Source organism: Gorilla gorilla, chromosome 16 (genome assembly GCF_029281585.2).
Source record: "Gorilla gorilla gorilla isolate KB3781 chromosome 16, NHGRI_mGorGor1-v2.1_pri, whole genome shotgun sequence".
In the NCBI taxonomy this organism is placed as follows: Eukaryota; Metazoa; Chordata; class Mammalia; order Primates; family Hominidae; genus Gorilla; species Gorilla gorilla.
In genome coordinates, this window is record NC_073240.2 from 90664924 (window position 1) to 90682617 (window position 17694).

At 47.7% G+C, this 17694-nt stretch overlaps 1 long non-coding RNA gene across 1 annotated transcript; it reads right to left on the reverse strand.

Moving 5' to 3' along the window:
• Window positions 1-518: 518 nt before the first annotated feature.
• Window positions 519-16706, reverse strand: LOC129526907 (uncharacterized). Its single transcript, XR_008671704.2, has 5 exons — window positions 16329-16706; window positions 3881-3963; window positions 2994-3032; window positions 2180-2322; window positions 519-1483 (listed from the first exon to the last, which is right to left on the reverse strand). It is a non-coding gene; the product is annotated as an uncharacterized lncRNA (long non-coding RNA).
• Window positions 16707-17694: the final 988 nt, after the last annotated feature.

Sequence of the window (17694 nt, forward strand, 5' to 3'; positions counted from 1 at the left end):
ATCAGTGAGGATGACTTGTCTCTGCCATGTGGTGTCAGTTGGGCCAAGCTGACTGGGACTGAGGGACCCATTTCCAAGAGGGCTCACTCACATGGCTGGCAAGTTGTGCCAGCTGTAGACTGGTCACCCAGCCTAGGCTGAGGGCCAGGGGACTCCTGCTTGGCTGGGTTCCAAAAGTGAGTGTCCCAAGAGACAAGAAGTAGAAGCTGATGGTTTTTTATGGTCTGAGCCCTAAGAAACTGGCAGTGTCACTTTTGTCCTAGTTTATTGGTCAAGCAGGAACTTGACCCACCTAGCTCAGATTCAAGGGAGGGTATAGACCTCACGTCTCAAAGGGAGGGGTATAATTTAAGGGCGACGTTGTTAAAACTGTCATAGCCAAGAGAACATGGGAAGTCTATTAGGGGGATTTCTGGGAAAGGTTTCTTTGCTCTCAAAAAGAGACATAAGCATAGCTGAATAACAATTGAGAGTCCAACATAAGAAATGAGACAATCTCAAGAAAAACAAGACGATCATACACTTGACCCTTCATTATTATGTTCCTAATTTCATAAAATTCAGTGAAAGGAGAAGACCATTATAGTATCTTCTACAATTGTTACATTTGGGATAATAATAAAGCATACCTAAATTACATATAATTGTGTGACTTATACTTTAAAAATCCTGTAGGATTTCAATATTTGATGGGAAAACTCAATATTGTCAAGATGTCAATCCTTCCCAAATTAAAGCATATATTCAATGTAATCCCACTGAGACTGGAATTTACAAGCAGACTCACTCATCTGGAAGAGTTCATCTGGAAAAGTCAACATGAAAAATTAACCAGGAAAAATTTGAGAGAAGAGATGTTCTTACAGGATGCAAAAGCACTTAAAAAGGGTTGTATGGTAGCACAGGTAACAAAAATTGGAAACAACTTGAATGTCAACAGGGAAATAGATAAATAAATTAGAGTGGGGGCTGGCGTGGTGGTGCACACCTGTCCTGTAATCCCAACACTTTGGGAGGCTGAGGCAGGAGGATCTCTTGAGGCAAGGAGTTTAAGACCAGCCTGGGCAGTATAGTGAGACCCTGTCTCTATTAAAAAAAAAAAATAAGCTGAGTGTGGTGGTGTGCACCTGTAGTCCAGCTACTTGGGCTGAAGTGGGAGGATCTTTTCTGCCCAAGCATTTGAAGTTGTAGTGAGCTATGATCACACCACTGCACTCCAGCCTAGGCAACAGAGCTCTCGCTCTGTCTCAAAAAATATAAATAAATAAGTTAATTAGAGCAGTAGATCTCAAACTTGAGCATACATCAGGATCACCCAGAGGCCCGCTAAAATGCAGATGGTCAGGCCCATTCTCAGTGCTTCTGAGTCAGCAGGTTGGGAGGCATTCATTCAAGTGTTTGTAGCAAGTAAGTTCCCAGATGATGGTGATGCTGATGGTCCAGACCACACTTGAGAGCCACTGAATTAGAGAATGTTGTAAAACTGATAGAAACACAAGGGGGGTAAGATGCAAAATAACATCATTTTTCAAAAAAAAAAAGACTCTAGAACTAAAATGAAACCAACATATATATATACATATATATATATACATACACACACATATATATATATAATTTCACTTAAAAATATGTCTGAAAAGAAGAAAGTACATGAAAGGAAGAGATGGTTATTCCTCTTCCCCTGAGCATTGCTAGGTCTGCATGTGATGCCCAGAGCTGCTCGCCACCTTTATATTGACCTCAGGTTGAAGCCAATGGCAAGAGGTGTGGAGCCGTAAGACTCACAGGAAAGCAAAACTGAATGGACTTATGAGCCTGGAATGTCCCTGGGGAGATTCTCATATGAATTCGTAAATCCTCTTAAGATTTAAGCCATTTTATTGGGGTTTTCCCAATAATAATGGTCAAAACCATCTAACTCATGCAGTAATGATTATGCAGGATTGTTTGTAAAGATCAAATAAGGTCATATAAGTGAATGCTCTTTGGGGACCTTGACATATAGTAAGGTTCTCACATCCAGTCACCATTTACTATACTTATTCTGGAAAAACTTTCTGAGCTGGGCCATATGGGGACGTTATGTGGAAGTTGGCAGATGCTCTGACCTCCAGGAGCTCGGGGAACACAAGGGGAGCCAGGACAAGCAAAAAGAGGAATTTAATGGCTCGTGTACCTGGGATATCTAGGGCTGGGCTGGCCTCAGGTGTGGCAGTCCCTGCTACTCGGATTATGGCAACCAGCCTTTTTCAGTGTGTCTCAGGGCTCCTCTTTGTGAGCCAGTTTTATTCTTTCCTGCTGTGTAGCGTTTCCTCCATGCTGTAGGAGAAGAACATGAATTTCACAACCATAAACTTACGTCATACCATCTGAGTAAGTGGAGAGGAAAGACAAGGCTCCTTTTTCTCTGCCTTTGTTTACAAAATCCCAGGGAAGAAGGCTGATTGGCCTAGCTTTGTCAAGTGCCCTTATCTGTGCCAATCACCGTGGTCAGAGGGATGGGATACCATGCTTGGCCAAACAAATGTGTGATATGTGGTTGTTTACATACATCATTTATGATGGCTAGATATAGATATCTGCAGAACAATATTATCACAAATTCAGAGGCAGGCGATACATATATGTATTATCTCAGCTTCTGTGGGTCAAGAATCTTGGAATGGCTGAGCTGGGCCCTCTGCAAGCCTGCAATCAAAGTATGGGTCAGGACTGGTTCCTCATCTGGAAGCTTGACTGAGGAAGGATCTGCTTCCAAGCTCATGCAGCTCTTGGCACAATTCAGTTCCTTGCATTTACAGGACTGAAGGCTCATTTTCTTGCTGGCTGTCAGCTGCCCTCAGTTTTACAGGCCACTCTCAGTTGGGCCTCAAATGGCCACCTGCTTCATCAAAGCCAGCAAGAGTGTGAAACACTCCAGCAAGACAGGTGCTACAATCCTATCTATTTAGTCACGTAACCATGTACACAGAATCACCTGCATCCCATACCTTTGCTGTATTCTATTGATTAGGAGCAAGTTCCAGGTCCTGCCAAACAAAAAGGAGAAAAGGTTACACAAGGGCAAGAATACCAGAAAGTGGGGGTCATTTATTTTTTTATACCTACATATTCATAGTTAGCATTTGTTTTCCATCTGCTATGTGCTAATTATCCCCTTTAATGCTTACAACTCACTCTGAGATAGATGTTATTTTCCACATTTTACAGATAAGGAAACCGAGGCTCAAAAAAGTGAGGTGATCTGCCAAAGATCACACATGTAATTATTAGCAAAGATGGATTTCATTCTAAGTCTATCTAACTGCAACACATCTCCTCTTTTCCTTATATCAAGATGCTAATGAGGCCAAGTGCAGTGGCTCATGCCTGTAATCCCAGCACTTTGGGAGGCCAAGGCGGGTGGATCATTTGAGGCCAGTAGTTTGAGACCAGCCTGGCCAACACAGTGAACCGCGTCTCTACTAAAAATACAAAAATTAGCTGGGCGTGGTGGTACGCACCTGTAGTCCCAGCTACTTGGGAGGCTGAGGCAGGAGAATCGCTTGAACCCAGGAGGTGGAGTTTGCAGTGAGCCTAGATCATGCCACTGCACTCCAGCCTGGATGACAGAGTGAGACTCCATCTCAAAAAAAAAAAAATGCTAATGAATAAACCCTCTTGGATGTTGTTTTGTTTAGTGAAGCCAGCTATCTCTGGGCTTGGAACAACTGCATGTCTTTCCTCGCTTTGGTGTCCCTGTAGCTGAGACTCTGGGCCCTTCCCCAGTTACACATGTGCCACTGAGCCCAAGTAAATAGCTATCAGTTATGTCCTTCCCCTACGCCTGTATTTTTCTTTCTTTTGCTCCCATTTGGGTAGTCCACTCTGTACTCACTGCCATCCTGTTGGGATGGGGCTGTCCAGGAAACACAGGTATATTACCACCTTCCTGGCTTCTGCTTCTCAATGCCTAAGCCCCTAGAAAAATTCAGATTTGTGAGCAAAGACACAATATCTTGGAGCAGCAAAGGAAGGAGGGGATTCTTCTTTCTCCAACACCCTTGGAATAGAGAAAAATTCTCCCAGGCTGGGGAGGGAAGAAAGGGGTGATATAATGATTGGGTGTTATTACCTTAATTTACAAACTGAGATTCACAAATCCTCACAACTTTAATTTGTGTTTCCAACCCACATCCCCTTCTCTGAGCCCTTCCTATCCCTCCTACAATGGGTTGTATATTTGTCAGGATATCAGTCTGGTTGCTGCATGAAAAGACCCACAAGAATAGGGCTTAAACACAAGTTTACTTCTCTTACATAAAAATCTGGGTGGATGGCCTAGTGCTGGAATGGTGGCCCCATAATTATCAGGGACCCAGACTCTTTCTGTCTTGTTGCTCTGCCTTTGTTAACATGCAACTTCAATTTCATCTTCATGTCAAGGGGCAGGAAGAGAAAAGGGCTTCCTTCCTGGAGCCTGACTTAGGAAGTTGTGTACTCCACTTCCACTTATTGGCCACAATTTGATCACGTGACCACATGCTAGCTGCAAAGGAGTTTGGGAAATGTAGTTTTATATTGAGAGGTGACATGCCCCTTTATTCTACAAATAGTTATGAAGGGTAGAATAGAGAGAGTGGGACAATTAGCAGTCTCTACCAGTGGTCCTATGTGGTCCAGCCCTGTGTCCTTAGCTCTGTTTCCTTTTTGAGGAGAGTTTCAGGCATAAAAGCTTTTAATATGGTGGCTTTGCATCTGTTGGTGCCTTCAGGAAACAAGAAAAGAGAGGACAGGGGCCAAAAGCCATGTCCAAGTGTATCAGCAAGCAAAGAAAGGAGGGTCAGCATGGGGGTCCTGCTAGGTGTTCTGCACCCAAAGCAAGTTCCAGGGGTGAAAGCCTTGTCCACTCTTACTGCCTGCCATCCTGATTGGTTGTGCTGTGCCCAGACCCCTCACTCTGGTTATCCCCTTCCCCAACTCGAAGAACAACTTTCCAACTTTTTTTTGGTGTGTAAGGTGGCAGGGGGTTTCTAGGCTGAGGAAAAAATTCTCTAGGTAGGATCTGGGTCTTCTACTCTTATAGCCCATGCTCAAATAAGGGAAGAATGCAGCAGGTTGTAGGTTTAGGTCCTGTAAGTCCTGCATCAGAATTAATGCCCAAGCCCCTCAGTATGTCCATTGTCTTAATTCACACGCCTGCCACCCACATTCACAGCCTGCACGTCGCTGACCTGGGTCAGTCCCAGAAAAGCCTCATAAGTGTTCATAGATGGTATCTTTGCTTGCTAACCTCTACCTCATTCTCCCAGTGTAGCCAAAGTGAATGCATGCATTCATTCTTTCACTCATTCATGCAACAAATAATGATCAATCCTGCAATGTGCCCAGCTCATCCCTTGGCAGAAGGGGTCTCTGCCCTTGTGGAACTGGGGAGACTGGCCGTTAGCTCATGGCACAAAGAAGTACACCATCACGGGTGCCTGTAATCCCAGCTACTCAGGAGGCTAAGGCAAGGAGAATCTCTTGAATCCAGGAGGCAGAGGTTGCAGTGAGCTGAGATCACACCACTGCACTCCAACCTGGGCGGCAGAGTGAGATTTTGTCTCAAAAAAAAAATAAAACACACACACACACAAACAAACAAACAAAAAGAAGTGTAGCAACACAAACTTGATTACTGCTATGGAGAAAAGGTACGGGGTACAAAAAAGGCATATGTAGCAATGGAAAAAAAATGGAATGGGATAGGGTATGTAAAACATTCTAGGCATCAGGCACAGCCTGTGCAAAGGTCCTGAGGCAAAACCGAGTGTGACTAATTCCTAGAATTAAATGAAGCCTTGAGGTTGGTATCCCCAACAGCAAGGGGGGAGTGGAGAATGCTGTTCCCGATCCTGTCACCCCTACTGCTTAAAACTCTTCAATGACTCATTCCCATTAGCTTTAGTATAGGATCCACATTTGCCCTTGTTTAGGTCCCTGCCTTCCCCTCCGGCCTCATGCCTCACCACTCCTGACCTGGATGTTCTGTTGCCTCCCAGGCACTGGTCCCTCCATCCCCAATCCTTTGCCTGAGTAACTCCTACCGGTCTTTCAGGACTCAGCTTAGACATCATAGTCTCCAGAAAGCTGGACTGGATATTCTCCTGTTTGCCCCTTCAAATCTAACTGCTCTCTGTAGGTTTTGCCAGGAGGGAGGGAAGTGAGGTCAGGGGCCTGCTCTGGAAGTTAGCTGTGTGGCTGTGGGTAAGTTACTCAACTTTTCTGTCTTTCAGTTTCTTCATGAGGTAAAATGGAGATAATAACTGCACTGACCTCATAGGATTATTGTGAAGATTAAATGAATTAATAATATATGTAAAGTGCCTAGAGCTGTGCCTGGCACATAGAAGTGCCTTGTGTTTGCTGTTATTGGTCTTTAGTCTTCTCCTGTCCTGGACTGGGTACTATGTCATTGGTTTCAGTCTTGCCTCTCCTCACAGGACTGGGGAACTTTAGGGTCAGAGTGCCTGGGCCTCCCTGCACTCCTGCCTCCTAGTACTTTGCCCAGTGGGAGTCATATGGTAACTGCCTAACCAGTTGTATTTGCTCTAAGAAGAATGAATTTCTGGCCATCATCCCATATGGAAGTAAACGTAAACTCTGGCCTTTTCTCCCAGTTGGGGGATAAGGGGTTCTGATCTCTGAGATCTCTCTCCACACCCTGACTCCCAATACCACCCTGCACCCCAGCCTCCTGCCAGCTGGCAGCAGGGCAGATCCCAATGGCCCTGAAATGGAACAGTGAGGGGCACTGGTGGTGAGGGTAGGGTGGGTGGTGAGGACAGTGGCCTTGTGAACACCTGTGGACAGGGGGCTCTTCACATTCACAGGGAAACTGACAACCCAGGTGGGTCCAGAGGGAAGTGGCCAGGGTGGACAAGGCCTTCAAATCTGAGAAACAGAGTTGTTGGGGTTGCCACCCCCAGGGAAGAGAGGAGGAGTCTTTACATGCTGAAGGGGGACCTGGGGAGGAGAGAAGACCCTTTCTGAGTAGCCCAGGAGGCAGGGAAATGCATGCACTGCAGGTTCTGTGTCTGGACTGATAACCATTGTTCCTAATGACCTTTGTTCCTGAGCAATGTGTCCAAGGCTTGACACTGCTGTGTGCCACAGCCCCATGCTGACAGTGACCACAGCACACACCACAGTGAGCTAGTGCTAACCGTCCCCAAGACAGTGCCCTCCCTTGGTTATCTTAGTCTTCTGCATCCTTAATGCATCATACGGAACTGGGGTGGGGGGACAGCCAGTTCCTGTTTGCTGGTTGAAGGAAGGAATGAACGGGGGCATCATATGGTGGGGGCAGGGCAGAAGAGACAGAGGGATCATATAGAGCTGGGTTCAAAGCTCTGCTCCTCATCTCCTAGCTCTGTGGCGTTGGGCAAGTCACTCAGCTTCTCTGAGCCTCAGTAGTCTTGTCTGTGAAATGGGATACCCAGTACCTACTTCTCTGTGTTGCTGTCAGTTTTGGTGATCTACTGTGTAAACAAAGGGTGGCACAGTGATTGGTGCCTCTGCCTAAAGGCTCAAGAAACAAAGTAAGAACTTCTTTCCAAGTCTCTGCTTGTCCCTGAATCTGTGTGTAGTGAGACTCACCCTTTCAGGACCCCGTCTTTCTGGCACCTCTGAGTCCTCTGCTGCTCCCAAACTTCCAGCCTCAGCCTGTCCCATAAGGGAACAGACACAGGGGACAGAGAGCTGCCCACTTTCACCTTGAGGGAGCCTGGAGGTCACCTGTTTTGTCCAGCCCTCCCTCTGGGGGTCCTTGCCTCCCTACCCCATCCTTCATCTCAGCCAGCCCAAAGGGACATCCCAGAGAACAACACAAGCTGGACGGTGCTGGAATTGGTGGGAAAAAAGCCCCACACCGGTGAGGAATGAGTTCCTGAGGCCTGGGCGCCCCACACCCCCTGGGCCCGCCTGCTCCCTGCAGAAGGGTCCCTGGTACCTTCTATTTTCCCAGTCAGGAGGCCGGCCAGTTCCCACATTACCACATGAATGGGGCACAAGCCCCCCTGTCCACTCGAGCAAACAATTTGGCTAGCAAATTGACATAATTACAAGAGACAGCGAGGGAAGAAAAACGCCCCCCACCCCCTTGGCCCCCCAGCGGGCGACTCCCGCCGAGTTCCTCAGGGCTTTGTGGGCCGGGCGCTCAGGGCTGATTAGGAACCTTGTGGCCTTTTCAAGAGCCCTAAGTGATTGGTCCCTTAATCTGATTACAATTTGCAAAGCCCTTCCAGCCACCTCTGAAGGGCTGTTCTCAAGCGCCCCGCTAGACGATGTGCGAGTACACACACACACACACACATACACTTAGCACCCACTTGGGCCTGCTGGGCGGGGGCTCTGCCATTTTCATTCTCATGCCTCACTCCCTCAGTCAGGCACCTCAGGCCCCGTTCCCTGTGCCCCAAACCTCAGACACACAAAGGGCCTGACACTGCCCCTAATACATGGGGTTGCCCATCTTTAGAGGGTGCCACACAGATACAACGCCCAGGCCAGGGACATACGTGCACACACACCCCTGTGAGTGCACCTTCTCATCTCCCAACCCTTCTCAGGGTGGCCGCCCCGAGCATCCAGGGTGAGGCTGCCTGACCCCATCAAGGGCAGCCTGTCTCCCCAGCAGCGGTATTTCTGGGGCTCCTTGGGCCGCAGCTCCCACGGGATTAGGCCCAGCAGGCTGCCTGGACACTGTTCAGGCACAGGCTGCCCAGGGACAGGACTTGGGCTGCTCCCCCCTTGGGAACTCAGCTCACAGGGACTTCAGTCAATGGCCTCAGCCCTCCACATCCAATTTGTATCTCTTAATCCCTGGGGCTGAGCCACAATGCCTCCTTTTCCTGTATTGCTGGGGCTCTCATAGGCCCCAGCCTGGCCTCCCACCCTAAACAGAGCTCCCACTGGGCAGCAGCTCAGGATAGGAGTGGGGTGGGGGACAAAGCAGGGGCCAAGGCAGGAGGGGACAGAAGTGGGGGCTCTGCCCTTGTTAACTATTCCACCCTAGAAGATGCAAGTTGGGCATGTGTATGAGGATAGGGAACATGTGTAGGGCCTTCCAGAGTGACCCCCCAGCCTGCTGTAACCCCATCTTTTGTGCACCCCAGGCTGGAGGCCCTGGGAGGGGTATTGTCTACTTAGGAACCCCATCCTTTTGTCAGGTCATCCTAAATGCCTGGAGCCTGGAGCCAGAGAGCAGGAAACACGGAGTCCAGGTTCAGACACTGGAATCAGAAGGATCTGTGACCTTGACTGAGTGACTTATCCCATCTGGGCCTCAGTTTTCCCACGTGTAAGATGGGAACGCTGCAGCCTCTCTCTCTCTCAGGGTTGCTGGGAGGCTAAATGAGCTGAGGCACATAAGACCCTCAGCATGGTGCCCAGCGCAGTCAGTGCTCCCTGCCAGGCTGTGTCAATGTTCACAAGTCAAGAACAAAGAGGGGACTTGAACAACAACCATCAAACACACCGATGGGGCAGTCTCTGTGTGCACCCCCTGTATCCCTGTGGAGAGAAACTCGGGCTCTGCAGGCCTCTCTAAGGACCTTCACTTTACAGGAGGAGCTTCTCAGTTGCCCACGTTTGTCACATCTACCTGATCATGTGACCCAGTGCTGGTTTTGGAAAGAGGGGCCTCAACCCAGATCTCTCCCAGGGAGGTGAGGCAGGAGAATAGGGTCCGAAAGCAGGGAACCTAAGGCCGATGCATGCTGACTGGCTATCAGAGGTTACTGACTTTTCAACCCCTCTTTTGTCTGCGTGGCAATTGAAAAATGAAAGTACCTCTGATTGGTCCCCTCCCACAGCCAATCAGACTGGTCGTGGGCCTACTCTTCCCCTCCAGCAACCAATCAGACTGGTTGTAGGCCACTACTTCATTTGCATAGAGTGAACCAATGGGAAACCTCTAGAGGGTATTTAAACCCCAGAAAATCGTGTAACCCATGCTCTTGAACCACTTGCTCCAGGCTTCTCCCACCCTGTGGAGTGTACTTTCGTTTAAGTTAAATCTCTGCTTTTGCTGCCTTGTTTTGTTTGTGTGTTTTGTCCAATTCTTTGTTCAAAACGCCAAGAACCTGGGCAACTACGCTTAACTGGTAACATATGTTGGGGAACCAGCCAGGAGGTAAGCCCAAAGTTTAGGATTTCTTTTTCTCTTTTTCCTCTTTCTCTTTTCCTTTCCAACTCAGGACCCTCAGGGGATAGCGCCTATGCACAGAGGCAACTGCAGGTTTGTGGCTGGGGCTACTGTCTGGTGAAAACAAAAGGTTTCTATGTGGAAGCGCCTACCCCCAACTGCCCGGCTTGGGTGAGGGACCAAGTGCTTTTCTTTTTCAGTCTTTCAGCGGCCGTTTCCTAGCAGCTCCTTAGTAATTGAGGGCAACTGGCCAGGACCACTCTCTGGTGTTACCTGAAGGCCAAGGAGTGACCGGGGATAGCTGCCTGCCTGGAAGGGGGAAGGGCTCTTTTCCGTCTTGTCCAGTTATCATCCCTGAACCCTCCGTGTGATGCAGTTGGCAGTGGCAGCCCATCCAGGGTGAACTCATGTTTCAGGCGACTTAAACCTTGTTTCCTTATGCTAAATTCTTCCCTTCCCCTACTCAACTGGCTAAGGACAAGTCAGAGGGTTTGCGCAGATGGTTTGTGTGTGTCATGCGTCATGCGGGGGGATTCATAAAAGGGAATTTATGTACAATTTAATCTTGCCTAAATTTAGAAAGTTAAATAATTGTTTTAAGTGGGATAGGAAAAAATCCAAAGGTTTGACTGAAAATTAATTTCTAGAAATCAAGGCCTTCATCCAGGGACAAGAGGGAAAGTTCATAGTGGGCCATCAGTGGTGGAGGAAACCATTCCATAGTGGTGTCAGATCTAAGGTCAGAGACGTCCGACAGACTAAGATGGGGCCCTAAAGAGGGATGCCCCCCAGGACCCCAGTCAGGGCCCAGAATTTTTCCAGGGGGATGACCCGTGTAAAATTTGGGTCACCTAATGGGCCCTCCACTTTCCAAAGTCCTCTTCTCTTTTCCAGACCACTATAGGACACTCTCCATCGATTCCACCTGATTCCTCTATGGGCCACTCTCCATCTATTTCACCTGGTACCCTGCTTGGCTACATCCTCCACCATTGAAATCAACTTTACCCTGACAATCTAAAGAGAAAATGTATGATTCTTTTTTTCTGCAATACTGTTTTACCTCATTATGAGCTGCTCAGCCCGGAACAGCGGGTGGTCAATGGTAGCCTTAATTATGACACCATCCTGCAATTAGACCTATTTTGTAAAAGGCAGGGCACATGGTCAGAAATCCCATATGTACAGGCCTTCATGGCACTATACTGAAACCCAATAATCCCCTCAAAGGAAAGTCCAAAGGCAGAACTAGATATAGACAACCGCTTTTTACAAGGGCCACGTATCTCTCAGGGTGACAGAAACCACCCCCATATAGCCCCTTGCCAAGTGCTCCTGAGGCTAAAACCAAAACACCGGGGACCGTACTAAGTCCCCCTCACACTTGGAGAAGAACACCATATTCAACTCCCCCGCCAGCCCTGCTATCCCTTAGGGAAGTAGCAGGAGCTGAGGGGCCAGTCCTAGTGCAGGCCCCCTTCTCTGTAACTGATATACAACAAATGTAAGGAAAAGCAAGGAAGCTATTCCGAGAATCCCAGGAAATTTGCAGATGGGTTCCAAACTTTGACCTTAGCCTTTGATCTCTCATGGAGAGATGTTCAATTCATTCTAGCAACTTGTTGCACCCCTTTGGAAAAGGAACGAATCTTTGAGGCTGCCCGCCAGGAAGCAGACAACTTATTTGCCCAAAACCCGCAGGGCAATCACCTGGGCCCAGACACAGTCCCCACTACTCACCCTAATTGGGACTATACCACACCTGTGGGAATGAACAACTGGGCTAAATTTCTTGAAGCTCTCCTTGGAGGAATGAAAAAGGGAATAACTAAGGCAGTAAATTATGATAAAGTGAGGTTACACAGAGCAAGGAGGAAAATCCAGCCATGTTTTATGGCAGACTGAAGGAAGCCTTTAAAAAATACACTAATCTGGACCCTTCCTCTCCAGAAAGCAAAATATCAGTGGCACATTTCATTCACCGATCCACCCCAAACATTAGACATAAGCTCCAAAAGCTACAGATGGGGCCACAAACTAATCATAATCAGCTTCTTGATACCACCTTTATGGTGTATAACAATCGTGATCTGGTGGAAGGAAAAAGGGAACAGAGTAAAGAAAAATAGCAAGCCAAAAGTATGGCAGCCATCATTGGCAATGCCCTGAATGCCCAAAAAGCATCCAAGGGAAACCCAAAGGGCCATAAGGATGATGCCAGAAAGGACTCTTGCTTCAAGTGTAAGAAAACTGGGAGATGGGCAAAGGACTGTACTACTCCCCCTCCAGGCCCCTGCTGAAAATATGAGGGCACCAGTTATGACCCCTGGCACTGGAGGATTGATTACCTTTGCTCCCACCAAGGAGCTTCATCAGGCAAAACTCTAGCTGTGCACAAGGAGGAATCAGATGAAGACTGAAGGGGCCCCAGGTCTTCCTCACTGCCCCTGTCCAGGAATATCATAATTACTACTGAGAAGGCCCTGGTAACTCTGTATGTCATGGGCACCCAAATTCATTTTCTTTTTGATACAAGGGCAAATTACTCTGTTCTTACTGCTTATACAGGAAAACTTTCTTCTCGGTCCATGACTGTTATGGGAATGGAAAGAAAGCCATAAAAAAGATTGTTTACTCCTCCTTTGATTTGTCAATTTGAGAAACAAATCTTCCAACAGGAATTTCTAGTAGTACCAAGATGCCCAGTCCCCCTGTTGGGAAGAGATACTAGATACTATGGTTAAAATAGGGGCACTACTACAATTTAAGCATCACCTGGTGAAATTGCTAATAGTAGAAAATACAGACAATGTTCCAGACCACATTAATGAACAGGTTAACTCACTAGTATGGTATACTGGGAAACTAGGGAAGGCCAAAACAGCAGTGCCAGTCAAAATATGGCTTAAATACCCCAGCTATTTTCCCAATTGAAAACAATACCCAATTAAGCTGCAAGCAAGAAAAGGCCTAGCACCCATAGTTGAGGTATTACTTACCCATGGGCTCTTAAAACCTTGCAATTCTCCCTGCAGCACCCCCATCTTACCCGTTCTAAAGCTTTTGGGGAAATACAGGGTAGTATAGGTTCTCAGAATAATTAATGAGGCTGTTATCTCTCTCCACCCATTGATGATGGATCTATATACCCTACTGGCTCAGGTACCAGGGCATGCAAAATGGTTCTCAGTCCTACACCTAAAAGATGCTTTCTTCTTCATTCCTCTGGTTCCAGAGTCTCAATACCCTTTTGCCTTTGAACGGGAAAATCCTAATACCAGAGAAAAACACTTGGGCAGTGCTCCCCTAAGGCTTTTGGGATAGCCCCCACTTCTTTGCCCAACCCTTAGAGAGGGATCTGAGGGGTCTGCAATTGGAGGACGGGAGTATACTCCAGTATGTGGATCACCTTCTTGTGTGTAGCCCAACCCAAGAGGCTTCTGACCAAAATACTATAAAAACCTTACATTTCCTGGCTGACAGGTGATACAAAGTGTCCAAAAAGAAGGCTCAGATTACTCTCCAACAGGTCCACTGTTTAGGGTATGTCTTAACACCTGGAACCTGGCAAGTATCCCCAGAACGAGTGCAAGCCATATGTGGTTTGGGCCCCTTCACCCCAAGCAGCAGCTTCATTCTTTTTGGGGAATGGCCAGGTTTTGTGGAATATGAGTACCAAATTTAGGGCTCATAGCAAAGCCCCTGTATGAAGCAACAAGGAGGCCTGAAAATGAGCTAATGGAATGGACCCTGGAAATGAGAGAAGCCTGTGCCAAGCTAAAATAGGCCCTTACCCAGGCTCCAGCTCTTGGGACTCCAGACCTAACTAAGCCCTTCCCTTGTATGTAGCAGAGACGAATGGCATAGCTGTGGGAGTGCTAGTCTAGAAATTAGGATCAGAACCCAGACCAAACACCTACTTTTCAAAGAAGTTGGAGACAGTGGCCTTGGGATGGCCAAGTTGCCTGTGGGTAACAGCAGCCATTGCTATGTTAGTGGAGGAAGCCACTAAAATCACCCTGAGCCAACCACTGGAAGTTCTAACCCCCTATCAGGTAAAGTCAGTCTTAGAGATAAAAGGACACATCTGGGTGATGAGGGAAAGGTTAACCAAATACCAGGCCATGCTCCTAGACAATCCAGATGTAACCCTTAAAACCTGTAACACTTTGAATCCAGCTTCATTGATACCCATAGGCCCAATGACAGATCATTCCTGCGAGCCAGTCATTGCACATGCATATGTTAGCTGGCCTAATTTAAAAGATCAGCCTTTCCCAGATTCTGAGGACTTGTTCACAGATGGCAGTTCTGTGTCAAATGGGGAACACTGAGCTGTGTGTGCATTAGTCAATCACAACACCCTTATCGAAGCCCAGCCACTGCCCCTTGGCACATCAGCACAAAAGGCTGAAATCATTGCTCTTACCCGAGCATTAATTTGGGGACAAAATAAAAAGCTTAACATCTATACAGATTCTAAATATGGCATTCCTTGTGGTTCATGCTTATGCTGCAATCTAGAAAGAAAGGGGACTACTAGCTAGCAAACACTCCCCCATAAAGCATGGGCCTGAAATTCTTCAGCTATTGGAAACAATACACCTGCCACAGGCCATAGCTATAATCCACTGTAGGGGGCATCAAAGGGACTTAACCCCTATAGCACAAGGGAACAGAAAGGTTGATAGAGAAGCCAAAGCCACATCCCTCAGCGTGCAATCCCAACAGATCCTAGCACTGATTACTTTCTATGATTCCCAGTGGATCCCAAATACACACTACAGGAAGAACAGTTAATAAAGGAGCAAGGGGGGCAAAAAAAAAAAAAAAAGATCCTGGTGGTATATGAGATCAAAAATACATCTCCCTCAAACAGCCCAATGGAGAATTATAAAAACCCTGGATGACTCCTTCCATATGGGGAGAGATGCCACCCTGGCCATGGTTAACAGGCTCTTCATTGGGCCTAACTTAGCTTCGGTGGTTAAGCAGGTCTGTCAAGCCTGCTCACTGTGTGCACTTAACCCAGGAAACAAAATGCCTCCTCTAATAGAACCAGACCAGAGGAGAGGAACTTACCCAGGGGAAGACTGGTAATTAGACTTCACCCATATGCCAGCTTGCAGAGGATACAAGTTTTTGTGAGTGCTAATAGGTATCTTTACCTGTTGGGTCAAAGCTTACCCTACCCAGAACAGAGACGGCTAATGAGGCTATAAAGTTTCCCTTAAAAGAAATAATCCCCCGGTCTGGGTTACCTCAGAGCCTCCAAAGTGATAATGGCACATCTTTTATCTCCCAAATAACTCAAGGGGTTGCTAAGGCTCTTGGAATCAAATACTATTTACATTCAGCATGGAGGCCTCAATCCTCCAGGAAAGTAGAAATGGCTAACCAAACTCTAAAATGAGTGTTAGCTAAACTATGTCAGGAAACATCAAAAACTTGGGTCAGCTTCCTGCCTATAGCCCTCTTAAGGATCCGTAATACCCCTAGAGCAAAAATTAATATAACCCCCTATGAGATGTTATATGGAAGGCCATTCTTAACTAGTGATTTAATTACTGATCCAGAAACAGCCAGTTTAGTAAGATACCTAGTTAACTTAAGACAAATTTCAGCAGGCTTTACAAAAGTTTGGAACTCAAAGGCCCCCCCCCATACCGGGAACTAACCAGCAACCCAAAATCAGGCTAAGGGATAAGGTACTTGTTAAAACATAGAAGGAGGGATCACCTGCTCAACAACTGCAACCCCAATGGAAGGGACCGTTTTTAGTGGTACTGGCTATGCCTTCTATGGTCAAGGTACTAGGATTAGATAGTTGGATACATCTTTCAAGGATCAAGTCTGTGATACCTGAAGCCCGGGACCAGGAGCCTGAAGTTTCCATCAGACAGTCAAAAGACAAGTAAATGCCTACCAACTTTCCTTGGTGTTTTTGTTGCATAGTTACTGTAGGCTGGATGATAGCAGCCATGTTCTCAGATTTCTTGCAGTTTAGCTGCTTTCTTTCAAACGATTGGAATCACTTCCTTTGTAGTAACTAAGCAGACTGTTGTAATTCATTCCTATAACAAACATTCCTGACAGCATAGGTATCCACCCCCTGAAGTTCCCATTAAATCTTTTAACCAAATTCATTTCCTCTCACCTAGAGACCATCAAGTTTCAGATGATCCTGTGACAAGGTTTCCAGCCTGTTCCAAATGAAGGCAGCACCCCTGGCCATCAAGAAACTACCCAGTCTCCACTAGATAGATAAAGGCAGGAGTTCGGGGATCCCCAATAGGTAGGGACTGCGCCTCAAGTCAGGGTGACACAGTTACAGAAGAAAGACCATCAGTCACTCTGTCTCCCATAAAGATTTCTGGGGATCATGTCTCTCAGGGGGGAAATGAGGCAGGAGAATAGGGTCTGGAGGCAGGGAACCTAAGTTCGATGCATGCTGACTGGCTATCAGAGGCTACTCCCTTTCAACCCCTCCTTTTTCTGTATGGCAGTTGCTGCCTGGCAGTTGGAAATGAAAGTACCTCGGATTGGTTCCCTCCCGCAACCAATCAGACTGGTCGCGGGCCACTACTTTATGTGCATAGAGTGAACAGATGGGAAACCCCTGGAGGGTATTTAAACCCCGGAAAATCCTGTAGCCCAGGCTCTTGAGCCTCTTGCTCGAGCCCGCTCCCACCCTGTGGAGTGTACTTTCGTTTAAAATAAATCTCTGCTTTTGCTGCCTTGCTTTGTGCATTTTGTCTAATTCTTTGTTCAAAATGCCAAGAACTTGGACAGCTATCCTCAACTGGTAACAGACGCGCTGGGCATAGGCTCTTAGTGTAGCCTGCACATTGCACAGGAGGGAGTTGGAAGCCAGCGCTGGCCCCCTCCCCTCCCTGTGCAGCCCCCCTCCCCTCCCTGTGCAGCCCCCCTCCCCTCCCTGTGCAGCCCCCCTCCCCTCCCTGTGCAGCCCCCAGGACCCAGGTCATGTGATCAGGAGGAGGGGTGAGCCCCAGAGCCCTAAAAGCCTGGCTCTGGGTTGGGCCCAATACTGTTGGCCTGGTGGTGCCTGGGATTGGGGTGGGAGGGGTGGGAGGTGGGCTTCAGGAACCCCCCCCAGCACCCCTTCGCACCCCGCCCCCCACGCCACCCCGCACCCTCTCACGCTGCGGGCCCCTCCCAGGCCCTTCATAGGCATATGGGGCTGGGCCAGGCGGCTCTGCTGGGGGAGGGAGGCTGGGGCTCAGATCAGCTGAAATCAAAGCCACAGCTCCCTCCCCGCCACGCCGCACCCCTGCCGAGCGCCGCGCACCTCCTCCTTTGTCACAATGTTTTTCAATCTGGTGAAGCAAACTGTCCAATTAGAGCCAGGGTCTCCGGCTTCCATCTTTACCGACGTTTAATTAACATGCTCCTCTTGGCAGCTGCTGACAAGTTCCAGAAACAGGTTGTAAAGGGTTTTTGTCTTTACCCAGCATGGAAAATGAGGGGTGTTACATCGCGGGTACATGAATAGGTTGCATTTC